Source organism: Hemitrygon akajei, unplaced genomic scaffold, assembly GCF_048418815.1.
Source record: "Hemitrygon akajei unplaced genomic scaffold, sHemAka1.3 Scf000151, whole genome shotgun sequence".
NCBI lineage: Eukaryota > Metazoa > Chordata > Chondrichthyes > Myliobatiformes > Dasyatidae > Hemitrygon > Hemitrygon akajei.
The window spans coordinates 572,093-591,843 of NW_027332037.1; positions in this window are offsets into that span (position 1 = coordinate 572,093).

Genomic DNA, 19,751 nt, shown 5'->3' on the forward strand with positions numbered 1-19,751 from the left:
GGCCTCCGTCCGCAGGGTACAGTCCTCAGTAGTGGTTCCCTTGGCTGAGGTGACCACTGATAGCCCACCCGGGGAGTGGTGAAGGAGCTCGTGGCAGAGTTTAGGACTGAGATGTCCCAGTTGTTACAGACCTCAGTAGTGGTCCCCTTGGCAGAGGTGACCACTGATAACCCACCCGGGGAGTGGTGAAGGAGCTCGTGGCAGAGTTTAGGACTGAGATGTCCCGGTTGTTACAGACCTCAGTAGTGGTCCCCTTGGCTGAGGTGACCACTGATAGCCCACCCAGGGGAGTGGTGAAGGAGCTCGTGGCAGAGTTTAGGACTGAGATGTCCCGGTTGTTACAGACCTCAGTAGTGGTCCCCTTGGCTGAGGTGACCACTGATAGCCCACCCGGGGAGTGGTGAAGGAGCTCGTGGCAGAGTTTAGGACTGAGATGTCCCGGTTGTTACAGACCTCAGTAGTGGTTCCCTTGGCTGAGGTGACCACTGATAGCCCACCCGGGGGAGTGGTGAAGGAGCTCGTGGCAGAGTTTAGGACTGAGATGTCCCGGTTGTTACAGACCTCAGTAGTGGTCCCCTTGGCTGAGGTGACCACTGATAGCCCACCCGGGGAGTGGTGAAGGAGCTCGTGGCAGAGTTTAGGACTGAGATGTCCCGGTTGTCATTAGAGGGTGCACCCCCACCCCCCGTATGATAGAGCTGATGGGGAGACGGACCCCCTAAGGGGACGGACCATGCAGAGGGCTGCTAGTGGCCGGGGTCCTGCGAGAAGGGGAGTGGCCGGTGTTGTCTGTTATAACTGTGGTGAAGAGGGACACTTCAGGTGGGAGTGTGAATGACGGGAAACCCCTCGGAGAGTGAGCCCCCGGGTACCTAAGCAGAGAGACCCAGTGAAGGAATGGCCTGGCATCTCAGGGGGAAACACATTCCCAGCAATATATCAAGGAACCTCCTAAAGTAAAAATCCCAATTCCTGAAGGCTTAGTGGGGCCAAGCTCCAGTGTATCGCTATGGATAGAGGGTATTTATGTTAGAGCCATACTTGCCACCGGCTCTCAGGTTACTCTGCCGTACGGTTTGTTTCACAACCGGTATTTGACGCATTTACCATTGACGCCACTCAGTGCGCTGGAGATCTGGGGTTTTAGTACGGATGACTGTCCGTACGATGGGTACTTGTCATTGAAGCTGGAGTTTTCGGAGGCAGATGTGGGAGTAGCTGAGGCCCTTGATACATTCATGCTGGTTTATCCGGACCAGGTCCAGAGGGATGGAGCTTCATTTCTCGTGGGGACAAATACTCCTTTTGTGAGGAGGCTGGTGGGAGCCTGTAAGGGGAAGGTTGGGGGGAGCTTTCTGAAAACATTGTCCTTTCACACGATGTTCCGAGTTGTTTTTGAGGAGGTGCATGGCTGCACTGGGCTGGATGATGAGCGTAAACGAGGGACTGTGTGGTTCACTCAGCCAAAACCATTCGAGTTAGATAGATAGATACTTTATTCATCCCCATGGGGAAATTCAACATTTTTTTCCAATGTCCCATACACTTGTTGTAGCAAAAACTCATTACATACAATACTTAACTCAGTAATAATATGATATGCATCTAAATCACTAACTCAAAAAGCATTAATAATAGCTTTAAAAAAGTTCTTAAGTCCTGGCAGTTGAATTGTAAAGCCTAATGGCATTGGGGAGTATTGACCTCTTCATCCTGTCTGAGGAGCATTGCATCGACAGTAACCTGTCGCTGAAACTGCTTCTCTGTCTCTGGATGGTGCTATGTAGAGGATGTTCAGGGTTTTCCATAATTGACCGTAGCCTACTCAGCGCCCTTCGCTCAGCTACCGATGTTAAACTCTCCAGTACTTTGCCCACGACAGAGCCCGCCTTCCTTACCAGCTTATTAAGACGTGAGGCGTCCTTCTTCTTAATGCTTCCTCCCCAACACGCCACCACAAAGAAGAGGGCGCTCTCCACAACTGACCTATAGAACATCTTCAGCATCTCACTGCAGACATTGAATGACGCCAACCTTCTAAGGAAGTACAGTCGACTCTGTGCCTTCCTGCACAAGGCATCTGTGTTGGCAGTCCAGACTAGCTTCTCGTCTAACTGTACTCCCAGATACTTGTAGGTCTTAACCTGCTCCACACATTCTCCATTAATGATCACTGGCTCCATATGAGGCCTAGATCTCCTAAAGTCCACCACCATCTCCTTGGTCTTGGTGACATTGAGACGCAGGTAGTTTGAGTTGCACCATATCACAAAGTCCTGTATCAGCCTGGGGAAGTAGCAAGAGTGATGGGAAACTCCAGATTTCCAGGAATGCTCGAGGCCAAGGCCCTCTCGGTGGATGCTCCGGAAGACCACGAAGAGGAGTCAGGCTTACCTGCTGGGGTACCGGTGGGGCCTGAAGTGCAGGAGGCCTCAGTTGTACAGGTGAACATGATGACAGTGAGTGTCCGGAACATGGGAACGGGAGGCCACCCTCAGGCAGGGGAAGCCCCTGGTACACCTCTTCCCGGTGACGGTAATGTCCAGTGTCCCTGTCAGACAAGCCGGGGAGAAACTCTCTCCACAAAGAGGAGAGATGACTGTCGAGTCATTCAACTCTGGGGACTCCCCGGTACCTGGAGGTTGGAAGAAGAGGCCGATGGAGAAAATGTTGAAGCTGGAAGATGTTTCTTCCACTGATGAGTTTGGTGTGGGTGATCTGCTGTCCACCATTTTTGTTTTCTTCTGGAGGGTTGCGATTTCACAGTTTCCATTGACCACAAACCCCTCATGCACAAAATATCAGATCCTTGGTAGACAAGGCAGCAACATCAGCCAGCCAACAGATCAGAGTTCACAACTGATATGTAACATTTCAAGGGGAAAAATAATGCCGTGGCTGATTGTCAATCAGGGCCGGCCGGTGAGGCCATACACGTAGAGATTGACTCTCCTTCAGCAGATTCCTCCTTCTTCAGACCATTCACCTCTTCCACGTATCAGCTCCCAGATCCTCTCTGCATTCCCCCTCACCTGGACTCACCCAATATTTGCCTGCTTGTACTCCCCCCTCTCCTCCATACCCCCGCCCCACCTTCTTATTCTGGCTTCGTCCCCCTTCCTTCCTAGTCCAGATCAAGTGTCTCAGCCCAAAACATTGACTCTGTATTCTCCTGCATTGATGCTGCCTGAGCACGTGTGTGTGTGTGTGTGTGTGTGTGTATGTCTGTGTGAGCGTGCGTGTGTGCGTGTGTGCCTGTGTGTGTGTGTCTGTGTGTCCGTGTGTGTCCGTGTGTGTGTGTGTGTGTGTGTATGTGTGTCTGTGTGTGCGCGCGTGCGTGCGTGTGTGTGTGTGTGTGTGTGTGTGTGTGTGTGTGTGTGTGTATCTGTGTCTGTGTTCTACTCTGAATTTCTAGCATCTGCAGTCTCTCTTGTCCCAAACTCTGCTGCCTCCTCCTGTCCTGTGTCTATCAGGAAGTACACAGACTGAGAACAAAGGACTCTTTACTCTAGAGGGACAGGTAAACTCTGTTGTTCGTTCACCGATGCAAATTAATCTGCAACTGGAAACAAGGAAACAAAGAGAAGGGTCAGTGGAACGAGTCTGAGTGATGTTGGGGGTGGGGGCAGAGGAGAAGGAAAGAGTGTGAGAGAGGAACAGTTCACAGGATAAATCCACCCCACACCAGCAATGTGTCAGTGTTGGACACTGGGCTGAGTTTACAGGAATATAATGGACAGAGAGGATGACACAAGGACAGTTCACAGGATAAATCCCCCCACACCAGCAATGTGTCAGTGTTGGACACTGGCTGAGTTCACAGGAATATAATGGACAGAGAGGGTGAGAGAGTGACAGTTCACAGGATAAATCCCCCCACACCAGCAATGTGTCAGTGTTGGACACTGGGCTGAGTTCACAGGAATATAATGGACAGAGAGGGTGAGAGAGGGACAGTTCACAGGATAAATCCCCCCACACCAGCAATGTGTCAGTGTTGGACACTGGGCTGAGTTCACAGGAATATAATGGACAGAGAGGGTGAGAGAAGGACAGTTCACAGGATAAATCCCCCCACACCAGCAATGTGTCAGTGTTGGACACTGGGCTGAGTTCACTGGAATATAATGGACAGAGAGGGTGAGAGAGGGACAGTTCACAGGATAAATCCCCCCACACCAGCAATGTATCAGTGTTGGACACTGGGCTGAGTTTACAGGAATATAATGGACAGAGAGGGTGAGAGAGGGACAGTTCACAGGATAAATCCCCCCACACCAGCAATGTGTCAGTGTTGGACACTGGGCTGAGTTTACAGGAATATAATGGACAGAGAGGGTGAGAGAGGGACAGTTCACAGGATAAATCCCCCCACACCAGCAATGTGTCAGTGTTGGACACTGGGCTGAGTTCACAGGAATATAATGGACAGAGAGGGTGAGAGAGGGACAGTTCACAGGATAAATCCCCCCACACCAGCAATGTGTCAGTGTTGGACACTGGGCTGAGTTTACAGGAATATAATGGACAGAGAGGGCGAGAGAGGGACAGTTCGCAGGATAAATCCCCCCACACCAGCAATGTATCAGTGTTGGACACTGGGCTGAGTTCACAGGAATATAATGGACAGAGAGGGTGAGAGAGGGACAGTTGACAGGATAAATCCCCCCACACCAGCAATGTGTCAGTGTTGGACACTGGGCTGAGTTCACAGGAATATAATGGACAGAGAGGGTGAGAGACGGAACTCCATAGGGTGAGAGATAGCCTGGTTTGAGGGACAGACTTGAGGGAGCTTCTGAGGTACTGGTATGGTCTGTTGTGAGGGACGAACCTGAGGGAGCTCCTGAGGTAGTGGGGTAGTCGGTGCAAGGGAGCTCCCGAGGGTGAGGGACACTGTGTTGAGAGGGAGCTCCCGAGGGTGAGGGACGAGTTGAGGTGGGCAGAGTCCCAATGGTCAGAGTCCACTGATGACGGGTCTGTTATAGGAAGGTGTCAGACTGAGAGCGATGGACTCTCCGTGTCAGAGGTAGAGGCAACGTCTGGTGAGGAGCCACAGGGGAACATTGAACAACAGATGGAAACCAGGCTGAGGTGAGAGATGGAGCCGAGACTGGGAGGGTGAACATTTCCTCTGGTCTCACTCCCCACTGAGATATCACTGCTGTCCCATCCCTGTGGCAGAGACTCTGTCAGGGTCACCAGGTATCTCCTCATGGTGGAAAGGGTGGATCGTAGAATACGTAGGGAGAAGCAGCAAGAGAAGCAGTCAATTGAACGTGGGGCTAGGGAACGGCTTTATATGCTCCTGGTATGTTTGTATAAACCAGGTCCAGTGTATTTTCACCTCTGGTACCAAAACCAACATGCTGGTGGAATTTATGCTGGCTTGGGCCTATTTCGTCATGCACCTCAAGGTAATTCATAACCTCATCCTTGAGGATCGACTCCAATAATTTTCAACTACCGATGTCAGACTAATAGGTCTGGAATTTTCTTTTTGCTGCCTCCCTCCTTTCTCAAACAGCGGAACTACATTTGCGACCTTCCAGTCCTCCGGAACCGTGGCAGAGTCTAGTGATTCCTGGAAGATTATTTCCAATGCCTCCACAATCTCCAAAGCCACCTCCTTCAGAACCCGTGGATGCACTTCATCCGGTCCGGGAGACTTATCTATCCTTAGTCCAATTAGCTTCTCAAGCACTTTCCCTCTAGTAATCTTGAGTGTAACTAATTCTATTCCCTGAGACCTCTGGCTATCAGGTATGTTTCTAATGTCTTTCACGGTCTTCCTGAGAGGAATATCCCGATATCCCGATGTGTATTTTATATTTTATGGGGTTTTTTTGTGCTACATCAGATCTGGAGTAACAAACATTTTGTTCTCCTTACACTTCTCTACAAAGAATGACATTATTCAATCGTTAAACCTGAATCACGAATCTTTAGAAATGTGACTGCTCCAAAGCATAAACAGTGAAATTGTCGATCTCACATTATGGCCTCTGCTGAATGAACATTCTCGTTGGCTATCGGAATTATTTTCAGCGAGTGATCACAATATCTGGCGTGAAATATTACATCACAGTCTGGAGCCATTGGGAATAAACTCTGATTGCCGTCAGTTGTTTTGTCTCCTGATTAAGCGTACAATTGTGATCACTGGCCATTTAACTGCGGCTATGAACTGCTGTCTGAACTTAGACTGTGTTGCTCCATATATAAATGTGTTCGTGCACAGACTTAAGTTCTGTAACATGTATCCAAGTGCTTTCAAGATAAGTTCAGAATCGGTGTAACTATTGGGATCTGTTCCTGCGACGTTGTACTTGAAGAAATCGACAACAGTTGCCAACCACAAAATGATAAAGCTGCCGGATATGGTGAAGAGGAGGATGGCAGAGCGCCGCCTGCTTTCCATTTCCGGGTCACTGCAGTTCTCCCCCTTTCTCTGACCCCTCAGTCCCTTACGAACCCGACTGGCCGCTAAAATGTGCCGGACCGTCAGGGCGTTGAGGACCAGAATTAGTGCGAATGGAATCAGTGGGGTTAAACTCTTGTCGAATCGGTCAAAGCTCACCCACTGGTGTTCAGTGAAATAAGCTGGAACGACCTTACAAAACCACCATACACCATCGAGTATCTCTCTTGGCTTATAAACGAAATAGAAGGGGATATTTTTAAAACACATAATAGTGCAGGTGATCACCAGAACCAAGGCCGCGGTCCTTCCCGTGCAGTAGCTGGTTTTTAACTTCTGACAACAAATGGCGACAAACCGATCGAAGGTGAAGGTGACCGTGAGCCAGACCGAACAGTCTCTGGAAGCACCTTTCAGTACAAAGATAATGCTGCACAAGGGATAAGTATCCAGGAAGCATCCCGGGAAATAGTACTTGATCCGTGTGCAGAGCGCAGTGACGACAGCCGTCAGATCCCCTGCTGCCATGGCAACCAGGTAGCGTGTGGTGCACGTGGAGAGGCCGCACTTCCCCCGGGACAGGATTGCAATCGCCACTATGTTCACTGGGCGGGAGAGAGGTGAAAACAGGTATGGGATCAGAACTTTGTCTTATTCTGCTATGAATTATTCTGTATTTCTTAATATTGCTCAAAATGCCTGCAAGAAAACGAATCTCAAGTTGGTATGTGGTGATATATACATATCAGATCAGAATTCACTTTGAGCTTTGAAAATTACAATGTAGAACGTTCTGATTGAAATGACTAAAGTTATAACACAATACAGAGGTTAAAATTCTACGCCCAGAAACGAAAGTTCTTCAGGTACTCGGCTCTCAGTTCTGATCTGTAGGAAGAGAAGTCCATTTTATATTTCAATTCTAAGCAGTTCGTAAGAATTGGTTTGGAGTTGTAGGCGGCACCTGATGCTGCAGGGTGAGCGTGTAAGGGGGCGCCTCTCTCCGAGTGGTTTCGGGGTAGACAGAGAGATAAACTCTCGGCAGTGTTACCGGTCAGTGGATGAATGAATCCATGCAAACAGGGCAAATGGATGGATATAGGATTAAGTAAATACAGAGCAGAATACATTCCCCCGGCTGCCCTTCACTCTCAGATGTAACCGGCAATGATCAAATTAAATTAAACGGCAAGTGATCAAATTGATTGAACATCAGAGACGGGGAACTTAATCACAAAGTGATATCAAAAGACCGAACGTTGTCTCCTTCCCAGTTCTGAGAAAGGCTCTTCGGTCTGAAACGCTCTTTATTTTTTTAAATTTTCTTATGGATACACACAAACCTACTGTTCCATCCCCCCCCCCCCATTGTCCTGAAGACAACGAGCTTGATAACATTATCCAATCTACAATTCCACTTTGAAACTAATCACCTCTGATGAAGTATCGAATGGTGAAGAGTAGGATCACAGTCCGCCGCCGGCTTTCCATTTCCGGGTCTCTGCAGTTCTCCCCTGATCTCTGACACTTCGGACCCTTACGGAATCGACTGGCCGGTTCCTTATCGCTCCCATAAAACCGTAAGCCCATGAGACATGGGCGCAGAAATAGGCGGTTTAACAGATCGCGTCTCCTCCGTCATTCCATCGTAGCTGACTTATTATCCCTCTCAACCCCATTCTCCTGTCTCATCCCCGTAACCTTTGACACCCTTACTAATGAAGGACATATCAACCTCTGCTCTAGATATACCCAATGAATTAGCTTTCATAAACGTCTGAGGCAAAGTCTGATTCCACACAATCACCACCCTTTAGCTTAACTAGTTGCTCCTCAACTCTGTTCTAAAGATACGTCATCCTAATCTGTTGTCACAGATTCCCTCACCGTAGGAAACAGATTCTCCATGTCTCCTCTACTTAGGCCTGTCGGTGCTCGAATTGGTTTAGTTTCAAACTGTATATTTTATCATTCCTGGGGTTTACTGTCGTTCATCTCTCCAGTTCACCAATTAATTGACAGCAGAGGAAGATTGGAGGAGGGGCAGGTAGTGTTGAGGAAACAGGTAGGATGCAGAGGGACAACAGCTTATGGGAATGGGCAAGGAATTGGCAAATAAAATAGAATTTTGGAAAATGCATGGTCATGCACTTTTGTGGAAGAAATAAATGTGCGGACTATTTCCTAAACGGGGAGAAAATCCAGGAATCTGAAATGAAGAGGGACTTGGGCTTCCTTCTGCAGAACACGCTGAAGGTCAGCTTGCAGATTGAGCCGGTGGTGAGGAAGGCAAATATCATGTTGGCATTCATTTCAAGAGGATTAGAATACAAGTGAAAGGATGTGATGTTGAGGCTTTATAAAGCACTGGTGAGGCCTCACCTTGACATTGTGGACAGGTTTGTGCCCTACATCTTAGAAGAGATGTGCTGGGTTTGGAGAGGGTCCAGAGAAGGTTCACAAGGATGATTCTAGGAATGAAGGGGTTATCGTACGAGAAACGTTTGACGGCTCTCGGTCTGCTCTCGCTGGATTTTAGAAGGATAAGGGGGGGATCTCATTGAAACCTTTCGAATATTGAAAGGCCTGGACAGACTAGATGTAGAAAGGATGTTTCCCATGGTGGGAGAGACTAGGACAAGCAGGGACAGTATCAGGACACTGGGGCGCCCTTTCAAAACAGAGATGCGGAGACATTTCTTTAGCCAAAGGGTGGTGAATTTGTGGAATTTGTTGCCACATGCAGCTCTGGAGGCCAGGTCGTTGGGTGTATTTAAGGTAGAGATTGATAGGCTCTTGATTGGACATGGCGTCAAAGGTTATGGGGAGAAGGCCGGGAAATGGGGTTGAGGAGGAGGAAAAAAAAGATTCTGCCTTGATTGAATGGCGGAGCGGACTCGGTGCACCAGATAGACTAATTCTACTCCTATGTCTTATGGTCTTATGAAATAGTTTTTGGTGTTGGACCTACCCTGAGAGATACTACGAATTTAAAATTTATCTCTTGATCACCCTTTACCCCTATAACCCGCCAATGTACGTTTGTATCCACAATATAAGGATTGTAGGCTGGTGCACAACTGGTTACCTGCTTGTCAGATGCAGGTTATTAGCAGAACCCTGATAAATCAAAAGGCAAACATTCCTGAGCAATAACTCTGTTGAAATTTAGCGAGAGGAAGGAGGAGTTGAACAACACAGTAACAATCAGCAAATAATCAGTGAAGCAACCAAATCATTATGCAGTGATTCTGTGCACGTTTGCAGTGTGGAAGCGCCTTTCAGACACAATTTGAACTTGTTGATTGTTAACGTGTTTGAAATTCCTGCTTCTTCACTCTAAATGCTACTGGATTGCCACTGCACAGGAAGGCTCGCCTTGATTAACATATCTCAGTCAGTAAGGGACAAGTTGCTTTTTCTTGTCACCTCACTGGTGAATATCGGGAATCTGGAATATTGCGGAAAAGGAAACAAACATATCTGCAGAAAACAAAATAAACAGAAAATGCGAAGACAGACATGCCAAGAATTTTGTTTTCATGTGCCGTCATGTTACAATAGTCATGTGTCAGTTGTCCCGAAGTGACCTGTGCGGTCATCGGACAGCTGCGAATAACCAGCGACAAATAAATTGCGCAAGACGATGCAAGCCGTATCGATAGTATAATGGTTACTTCCCAAGAATACTTACGCTGCCTTCTAAAAGTATTTAGGCCCCAGCGCTATCTTCACAGAAATGAGCATTACTACCAGGGACTATTATCAAATTAACTGAGCGTTTTCATTTGTGAATCACGTGCTCCTTTTTTTCCACTATAGAGCCCAAACAAACAGAGAAAGTTGTAAATCATGAAAAACCTGTAATGTCAGCATTTCAAAAGTATTCCTGCACCTTATATGAATCATCCCTCACAGCCAGTACAACCAATATTATTTTTGGATACATCCCTATTAGCTTTGCGCATTGTGATGGAGCAAGTTTTGACCATTCCTCCTTGCCAAACTCTCAAGCTGTGCCGGGTAAGTTGGGGAGCGTCGGTGAACAGGAACCTTGAGGTCCTGACAGAGACATACAAAGCGGTAAAGGTCAGGACCGCGACTGGGTCCCTCAAAGATAACAATTTTCAGCGTTTGAAGCCACTCCACGGTAGCTCTGGTCACGTGTTTGGGGATGTTGTCCTGCTGAAAGAGGAACTTCCGACCCAGTTTCAGCTTTTTGGCAGAGGCCAACAGGTTTTCATCGATGGCCTTCCTGTACTCACCAACATTCATCTTCCCATCAATACTGATGTTCTCATTGCGCTGTTGTTTAATATCACACAGTAGGGCATTTCACCCGACGCGAATCATACAGCCGGTACATGCTTTTCGTTCGCTTTCTCTTTTATGCCATCGCCATCTACCGGAAATTTCAGCAAAACAGCTTTCGACTTCCATCAGGTAGCGTTTCAGCATCATCAGTGATAGCACTGAGCACAGCGTTCTTGACTTCAGGTGAAACATGACACACCATTAATATTGCTTACCAGGCACAGTGATCGCCAGAATGACCAGGTAGTAGGTATCCCTGATGCGGTAAAAAGTTTCCAACATCCTGTGAGTGAGTTGATCAAAGGATTTCAGCAGCCGGCAGTCGGTCCCAATGAAAATCAGTGGAAGAGGTCTCTCTCAACCTTAAAGTTATATATCTGTCAATTTCCACGGAACACCAAAGTTTCAGATAATTCGTGAAAATAAATAACCGATTTAAGAAGATGGAATATAGTGACTGTGTCAGTGGGTGAAATATCAGCTGTCATATAAATAGTCTGTAATATTTAATTGGAAATCCCCAGAGTACCGACAGAACAGATTAAACTCTTTGGTGTCGAAATGAAACTTTCTCTCTGTGGTGAGGTAATTGTCCAAAGGGAGGTGCGCATGCCCATCCCTTTCCCTGTGAAATGTTTACCTCCTTGCTACCGGCCCCTTAGGGCACAGAGGGTAGTGGATTTTCTCTTTACTGGAGGCAGACCTGGTAAAATGAAGTGAGCTCTTGTACTGAAGATTGGAGTTCATTCCCCGGCATAAACTCGACAGCTCCCCGATATTGGAAAAGGATAAAGCTTGATGATCTCACATTCGAACTGATCTCCTGTTATAAATGACATCTTCCCTGGTCAATGAAAACGCTCCTCAAACAATGCAGGGTTTAAATACAGCTGACACTGTGTTGCTGTTCCACGCCAAACTCGTGGGGCTGAGAATGACATGAGGCCGCCGAACAAACTGAGCGCTTCACACAGGCGTTTCAGGCCGAGACCCTCCATCAGGAATGACGTCAGATCCCACCATTGCTGTCTGACCTGCTGAGCTCCTCCAGCATTTTGTGTGTGTTACTCTGGATTACCAGCATGTGCAGAACCTTGTGACTTTATAGTGGAACGAGCAGGTTCAGAGGGGTGGAGATAACTGAGGGAGAATTGATGGAAATTTGTAGGATAATAATGAACAGATCATCCCCAGTTTAGGAAGGTTGAAGCTCCCCTGGCACGGAAAGGATAGTGTGGAGGATTAGAGGGTTGCCGATCCTTCAAGAAAGGGAGTAGGGAAATTATAGACCCGTGAGTCTTCAGGGTTGGTAAGTTGATGGAGAAGGTCATGAGGGGCAGGATTTATGAACATTCGGAGAGGCATAATACGATTAGGAATATTCAGCATGGTTTTGTCAAAGGCAGGTCGTGTTTTATGAGACTGACTGAATGGTTTGAGGAGTTGACTAAACACATTGAAGAAGGTAGAGCCATAGATGTAGTGTATATTGATTTTAGCAAGACATTGGTTAAGGTACATCATGCAATGCTTATTGAGAAAGTAAGGAGGCATGGGATCCAAGGGGACATTGCTTTGTGGATCCAGAACTGGCTTGCCCACAGAAGGCAAGGAGTGTTTGTGGACGGGTCATATCCTGCATGGAGGTTGGTAACCAGTGGTGTGCCTCAGGGATCTGTCTGGGACCCTAATTCTTCCTGATTTTTATAAATGAACTGGATGAGGAAGTGGAGGGATGGGTTAGAAGACACAGAAGTTGAGGGTGTTGTGGATAGTGTGGAGGGCTGTCAGAGGTTACAGCGGGATATTGCAAAACTGGGCTCAGAAGTGGCAGATGGAGTTCAACCCAGGTAACTGTGAGGTGGTCTATTATGGTAGGTCAGATATGAGGCCAGAAAAATCGCATTAATGGCAAAGTTCTTGGCAGTATGGAGGATCAGAGGGATCTTGGGGTGCGAGTCCATAGGACACTCAAAGCTGCTACGCAGTTTGACTCTGTGGTTAGGAAGGCATAAGGTGCATTGGCCTTCATCAATCGTGGGACTGAGTTTAAGAACCGAGAGGTAATGTAGCAGCTATGTAGTACCCTGGTCAGACCCCATTTGGAGGGCTGTGTTCAATTCTGGTGGCCTCACTACAGGGAGGACGTGGAAACCATAGAAATGGTGCAGAAGAGGTTTACAGGGATGTTGCCTGGAATAGGGAGCATGCATGATGAGAAACGGTTGTGTGAACTCGGCCCTTTTCTGGTTGAAGCAGCGGAGGATGAGAGGCGATCTGAGAAACGTGTATAAGATAATGAGAGGCGTTGATCCTGTGGATAGTCAGAGGCCTTTTCCTGGGGCTGGAATTGCTAGCACGAGAGGGCGCAGTTTTATGGTGCTTGGAATTAGGTACAGAGAAGATGTCAGGGGTAAGTGTTTTACGCAGAAAATGCATGGAATGAGTGCATAGAACGGCCCGCGGGCAGCGGTTGTGGAGGAGAAAACAATAAGGTCTGTTAAGAGACTCCTCGATGGATACATGGAGCTCAGAAAAATAGAGGGCTATGGTTAAGCCTAGGTAGTTCTAAGTTAAGGACATGTTCGGCACAGCTTTGTGGGCTGAAGGGCCTGTTTTGTGCTGCAGGTTTTCTGTGTTTCTATTTAGTCAAAAGATTAACAGTAGAGCGAAGAGAACATCACAGAACCGGAATCTGTCGGACTGGCGATGCAGGATTTCCACCGGAAAGTCGTTCATTCCTTTCCTCCCCCCGATGCAGCTGGACACGAGGAGTTCTTCCAGCAGGTTATCTGTTGCTCCGAATTAGAACTGGGAACATGGAATTGAGACCAATACAGGCCCTTCGGCCCAGGATGTTCTGCCGACATTCTAACCCACTGCAAGATCAATCTAACCCAGGGGTTCACAAACGTTTTTATGCCATGGACTCCTATCATTAACGAGGGATCTGATAGCCTGAGGTTGGGAACCCGGATCGAACACTTCCATCCCACGGAGCCCCCTATTGATCTGTCATCCATTACAAACATCAAGGGTTCCAACACCCATACCTGCGGAACACCACAGGCAGGCGATCATCAAAATAACTTCCTTTTATTATCATCCATCTCCTGTTGCCAAAGTTACAGTGGATCCAGTTACGCAAATGCTGTGAATCTCATGGGCCTAACCTTCTGGATTGTTCTGGACTTCCGGTGCCGGATTTTGTCGAGGTCGGGTTCTCACTGGTGACCATGTAAAAAACATCTTCACTACCCTTTGCTCCCTACTTGACAGTGGTGGGGTGCGGGGGGCGTGGAAAGACAGAGCAGCGGAGACGATAGGGACAGAAACAGACAGAGAGAGGGAGCGTGGGGGAGAGGGGAAGAGGTGGAGGGGAAGGAGAGGTAAAGTGAAAGAATAAGGGAAAGGGAATCAGACGGAGGAAGGAAGAGGGGGAGGTAGATGAAAGGTCGGATGGGAAGATACAACCTGCTGCAAACACTCGGTAGGTCGGTCTGCGTCTGTGGAGCGAGAAACAGGGGCAATGACTTAACATAAATTTAAACCGAAGAGAGAAAGTTTTGAAGCCCCCCGTTCAGTGGTTAAATATTTATTATTATATTGTCGCTCTCACAACTTCAGCATCTCCTATCCCTAGTTCTGAAAAATGAACGAATGCAGCGGCTCCATTGACTAACAAACACAAAGCTGTCAGCATTCCTTTCAGACTTTTGCCACTATTTGTGTACCATTTCAGGGCGAAAAAATGTCTACTGACGGCGCGCGCGCGAGAGAGAGAGAGAGAGAGAGAGAGAGAGAGAGAGAGAGAGAGAGAGAGAGAGAGAGAGAGAGAGAGAGAGGAGAGAGAGAGAGAGAGAGAGGAGAGAGAGAGAGAGAGAGAGAGAGAGAGAGAGAGAGAGAGAGAGAGAGAGAGAGAGAGAGAGAATAAGGAATAAGAGAATTAACCCTGAAATGTTCACATCGGGGAGGAGCAAATGTTTGACGTTCAAAAGTTCAGAGTTCTAATTAAATTTATTGTCACCTACAAACATATCAGCATGTACAGCCCTGATTCATTTCCTTGCGGGCATACTCAATGAATGCATAATAGATTACTACTTTATTTTAAGAATGTGAAATGTCAGAATAATAGCAGAGAGAATGATTTATTTCAGCTTTTATTTATTTCTTCACTTTCCCAGTGTGTAAGAAGTTTGCATACACTTTGTTAGCATTTGGTAGCGTTGCCTTTAAATTGTTTAACTTGGGTCAAAGTTTTGGGTAGCCTTCCACAAGCTTCTCACAGTACGTTGCTGAAATATTGTTCCATTCCTCCAGACAGAACTGGTGTAAAAGAGTTAGGTTTGTAAGCCTCCTTGCTCGCACACGCTTTTTCAGTTCTGCCATGAACTCAATCCGATAGGAAAATTTGTGGCCTGAACTGAAGGCTGCCCAAAACGTTTGACCCAAGTTAAACAATTTAAAGGCAATGCTAAGAAATTCTAACAAAGCGTATGTCAACTTCTGACCCACTGGGAAAGTGATGAAAGAAATAAAAGCTGAAATAAATCATTCTCTCTACTATTATTCTGACATTTCACATTCTTAAAATAAAGTGGTGATCCTAACTGACCCAAGGCAGGGAATGTTTTCTTGGATTAAATGTCAGGAATTGTGAAAAACTGAGTGTAAATGTATTTGGCTAAGGTGTATGAAAACTTCTGACTTCAAATGTAGGTGGTGGGGACATTTCAGTGAAGCTATCCCCTTTGGTTGGGGGGTAATAACTGTTCCTGAACCTGGCGACATGAATAGTAAAACGAAGAGAACATCACAGATCCTAAGACTCCTGAACGTTTACATGGCAGCAGCGAGAAGGGGGCACTAACTGTGTGGCGGTGGGTGAGGGAGGGGTGGCTGAAGATGATTGTCGCTTTCCTGCATTCGGCCGTGAATTAAACACGGGTAGGGAAGACATTGTAGGCGATGCAGATAAAATGGAAGGTTCAACGAAAGAAAATGGTGGGAAGTAGTGAGTCGGGACATATTTTCTTTGTGGCCCTGGAGAAACTGCCGCAGGACAACTTGTTTCACGCAGCATGGTCCAGAGCAGTTTCCATTCCAGAAGTGATTATTCGGGATTATCCGCTGATTTTCCTTATGGGGACAATTATCCAGTTAAATAAATTGGAACGTCCACGAACAGAAAGCAGAAGAGGCCGATATAACCACATAATCCAGGAATATTGCATTCTATTTTAATATTTTTCGGTAACAGAATTTCATCAATATGTAAATTTCGACTTTATATTGTCACACGCTTATTGTGGGCGATACTGCTCTCTCTCTCAATACAAACGTGAAGCGTTTTCTTATCGCTCTCTCCTTCCTGGAGTTGCATTTCCTGATGTGCTTCTTTGCGTAGGGCATGAACTTCCTCGGACCACTCTCCATATCGCTTTCAATGTTTAGTCATCAGTAAAATAATATTTATTCAACGAGTTGTGAATGGAGCCCACCGTGTCCACCCCTCAGTTTGATTTGAAAGCAAACGCCAACTCCTTTGTGTCATTCTCGCTGTATTTCGGATTTATGGTGGCCATCAGTAAACGAACATCACCAACCAGGCAAAATGACAGCACAATATATAATTCAGCTTTAATTACAACGAAAACTACGCTCTACAAGCAGTGAGGCCCTCTTAATTCGCATGATCTCCGGGTAACTAAATTCCAGATCGCCAATCGCTCTCTCAACATTCCCTTTGCGTCGGTGACACGGTCATCTGCTGCTCTGAATTGAATTCGGTTCTTTTTAAGAAAATAAACACTCGCTCTCGCTGGTGATTCGCTTAGTTTGTTGAAATTACAAACTATCTGTAGACCACACACCATTTCTGAAAACATAAAACATCTGTAAAACTGACGTACAATTCCGTCTTACGCTCATTGGATTAGGTTAAGGAAGTTTGCAGAACAGATGGATAATATGGCGTCATGTAAAATGGTCGCGTACTGCTGTCCCCTTTTGCCTAAGGGTTAATAACCTCACATTCCACTCGCATATCAGTCAGCCACATGATGTCACAATGTAATGAAACAAATAAAAATTAAACGTTTTGTCAAAGACTGTTTAACTGAGAAAAAAATACACATCTGTCCAACTTCCGTATTTTCTCAGAAAACTAACTGAGCTGGGTTTAAATAGGCTGCAGGTGAGGAATTGGAAACGAGTGGCAGTTGACTCCTGTTATCTGGGTGGAGACTGGGCGGTGCCTCGCTGTGCAAACTGACAGGACCCCTGACCCATCTACGGAGACACCCGACGGTTCAGGGCGATCCCGATGTGGGCAGTGGAACTCCTCGATGGGCGATCGATCAGGAGTTTTGTTTATTTATTAACATACAACGAGGAGTAAGCCGCGCCACCCAGTAATCCCTTCATTTAATCCTAACGTAATCACGGTACAGTTTACAATGAACCAGTATGTCTTTGGACTGTGTGTTTCCTCCCAGAGTCCAGAGACGTACCGGTTGGCAGGTTAATTGTATCAAGGTTAGAATGGAGTGACATCGGGAGTTTATTGTGCGACCAGGCTTGAGGGTCCGGGGGGGGGGGGTGCTATTCCGTACTCCACCTCAATAGATAAAATCAATAATAATTACTGTATCAATCTTGTTGTGAGGTAAATTTCAATATTATCATCACTGCAACGTGAAATAGCGTTCCGAATTAGGCCATTCGACCTGTTGAATCATCTCTGCCATTCCGACATGACAGAATGACTACTCCTCTCAACCTCATTCTCCTGCCATTTCCTTGCCATTAATTCGCCCTGACGAATTAACATTCTGGAGGGAACATCATGCCCATAACCACTCGCTCCAGACCTTTCAACATCCAAGAGGTTACAATGATATCCCCACTCAGAGATAGAGACTGAACGAGTAGTGTTCGGGGTAGTGCAAGTCTGTGTCTTTAACGATACGTTATTCTCGATGGATGGGCGCCGATGCTTTTTGCTGGGGGAGGAGGTGGCGGTCGTCGCTTTGCTGCTGACGCGAGGTGAGGGGGCTCGGGGAATAACATTTAACTGTCATTCATTCTTTGGGGCACTCCTCTGTTTCCATCGATGTTTGCGAAGAATTTCAGGATGTATATTGTATACATTTCTCTGACGTTATATTGTACCGACCTATAGGTAGGTGTGGCAGCGTGCGCCACACTGGGAATTGTTGTAAAGATATTCGAGAGGAGAATGTCTGGAATCACTGGAACGTGTGGTGTATCACCAAAGACAAGCCGAGATTGCGATGTACGGTTCTGTTCCACTGAGCTCAGAATGGACACGGTTACACTGGAGGTCATTCGGAAGAGACCAAAAGCTAATTCCTGGGATGTAGGTGTTGTCTTATCGCCAACAGCTACAAATGTCATATATAACGGGTGATCCAATTGAACTATTCAGTACCCCGGGTATGCACAGCAGAAAGGAGATTGATATTCTGTGGAGACAAACGGAATACAAACAGAAATTCAGCCCATTAACTTCATGTCTGCAATCAAGCGCCATTTTAAAACTCCACTTGTCCCATCACTGAACTGTTCCCACAACCTACCGACTCACTATCAGATACGGTCATCACATTCACTCGACATTTCCTGCTTAATTATTACTTTTTCCTGTTGTGTTTTCAGATTGGTTATTGACCATCATGTTGGGCCGGGCCGTTCATTGACTCTATTGCATTTCTTGGGTTTACTGTGTGTGCTCATATGAGAATGAATCTCAAGTTTCAATATGGTAACACACATGTACTGTGATCATAAAGTCACCGTGAACTTTGAGTTTTGAACTTGGGAGACATTCCGTAGAGACAATATAAAGAAAGAGATATTATGCTTAGTTTTGGAATACAAGAGGGAACTCGACCATCTTCGCAAAATCCACCTCAACAAACGTGAAAAAGCAACAGACGGTATACAAGTGAGATGCTTCCAGATGTGGGAGAGTCCCGAACAAGTGGACGTTCTCCGGAAGTCACTGAGATACATAGGAAGCTATTTCCAAAAACATTAGTAAAACTCTAAGATACTAAACTCTGGAGGGTTGTGGAATTAGATAATTGAGAACATTTAAATAGAGGGACAATGACCATGAGAACTCAAATATATTGGGACGTGCCGGATTCGCCACGATTCATTAATTAATTCTCATTCTCTCTATCTTTCTGTCTCTTTCTCCCATTCTCTCTCTCTCTCTCTCTTTCTCTCTCTCCTCTCTCTTTATATGTATATTTTCCAATGGAAATCTTCCTTTACCCGGCCTTCTATAGAGTCCGCATTTTGTCCTCTTCTCCCATTACAATATCTCAAATCCAGCGTTTTGTTTCACATCTTTTATTGTTCCCCTTTCCTCTGTAATATCATCGAGCTAAAGCGATAATGCTGATGCTGCACAACATATTACAGGATATTGTCAAAGCACAGCTTAATTGCTGACATTTAGTAAATTTAATATTATTGTAAAGATTATGTGGTATCAATTTTCTCCTAACCTACGCACGATTTTTAACAATATGACAGAATTCTACTCATCCACACACAGTATGTTTCTCTGTTTAACTATAGTCTGCACATTTTCCCGTTGAATGTAAATATGTATTTCACGCCATTTCTCAGTTCCTCTCTGAATTTCCGCTGCGTTAATCCATAGATACACGTGTTTGTGCAGGTACTGAGAATCTGCAACATAAACCCAACCTCCTGGGCGATATACACTGGGTCACTCAAGAATCGATCAGGGTAAAAGAAGTTCCTCACCGGCCAGTTCAAAGAATGCACGACATATATCATCCATAGTAACATGAAATTGGCCGAAATGGTGAAAAGTAAAATCATGGACTTCTTCTGATACTTCTCCTCTGCATCATCCTTTGAATTCTCTCCATTGTTTCGGAATTGCTTGCGAACTTTATTGGCCGCGATAATATGTCTGACGGTCAGAGCATTGCAGAGTGAAATTAACAGG